The sequence below is a fragment of the Aplysia californica genome, unplaced genomic scaffold (genome assembly GCF_000002075.1).
Source record: "Aplysia californica isolate F4 #8 unplaced genomic scaffold, AplCal3.0 scaffold00615, whole genome shotgun sequence".
NCBI lineage: Eukaryota > Metazoa > Mollusca > Gastropoda > Aplysiida > Aplysiidae > Aplysia > Aplysia californica.
The window spans coordinates 53274-54503 of NW_004797885.1; the positions used below are offsets into that span (position 1 = coordinate 53274).

Consider the following 1230-nt stretch of genomic DNA (forward strand, 5'->3'; position numbering starts at 1 on the left):
TGGAACCTTTTTCTATCCATTCGTTTGCCTCCCGCCCCCATTTCCCTATTTTCCCTTCTGTTGTTCTCCTCTCGTCGGGTGCACACAAACCTGTTGACCAGGGTAGCCGCCTGGTCTTCGAGCTAAGTGGTCCCCTGCCCCACCCCTCCCCACTCCCCGGGATCAGTCTTGAGTGATCGGAGTATAATCCGCGCAACTGCTTGCTTACTGCTGCCCCTGCCTGTGCGAGATTGTGCGTGTTTGTGTGTGTGTGTGTGTGTGTGTGTGTGTGTGTGTGTGTGTGTGTGTGGTGTGTGTGTGTGTGTGTGTGTGTGTGTGTGTGTGTAGTTGTGACGCTGTGTAGTTGGCACGCTGTGAGGCACCGTCCATCATGGAGCGGGTAGGTTGTTGCGAGAGTCACAAACAAGTGAAGTCCTTATGAATAATTAGCCTATCGGCTGTATTTTGACCGTTGCTGTGTGATATTGTTCTGTTTGAGAGTCCTAATCAGGCGCTGATGTTTGTATTTGGAACGCGTTTCATTCGTGTTTAGATCTCGTACTGTACTTCCATCTAATTATCATTATCGTAATTGTGTGTTGATGTATGATAATGCACATCGCCCGCACTCTGCTTCAGGTTGTTTTGTTTTTGTTTTATTTTGTTTTTTGTCATCTGCTTTTGACGTTCATTAAGGTCCATTTGTTGCTTCGTTCAGTTGTTGCTTTTTTTTTCTTTGAGAGTATCAGACTGTCTCGTTGTTTGGACCTTGGCCTCAATGCAGCAAAATATGCTGGCATACGAGTGACCTTCAGTGTCTTGCGTTTAATTAATTTATTCCGTTTGTCCATTTGAAGGTGGCTATGGTGTTCAGAATGATATCAGTGGGTGGGTGGTGGGTGCTCCGGTGTGGTTTGCTCCTTCTTTCCTATCAAACACCTGTCGTCCTGATCTCTCCTCCTTCTTTTTTAAAATAAGTGTTACTCTCTTGAAACACATAATCTTCGGCACTTATATGACCATATAGTGTTGCAAGTGCCGTGAAACTCTTACTAAAACTAAATCTTTGCCTTGTTGGTGTGCAGGCTGTCACCTGCTATCTGCGTGGTATTTACATAATGTGCTAGTGACGGGCAATAAACGCACCATTTTCGTTAAGGTGCAGAGAGCGTTTGTTTGCTTTGGTTTGGCTATTGTTTTTATTAGATAGGGGGTGGGTCGTGGGGGTGGGGGAGGCTCTAGGTTGTCCAA

At 45.9% G+C, this 1230-nt stretch overlaps 1 protein-coding gene across 1 annotated transcript in view; it reads left to right on the plus strand.

The window, feature by feature from the left end:
• The window catches only part of LOC101862895, a gene marked incomplete at its 5' end in the record, with an annotated part of 40834 nt that overhangs the window by 26449 nt on the left and 13155 nt on the right, over window positions 1-1230 (plus strand).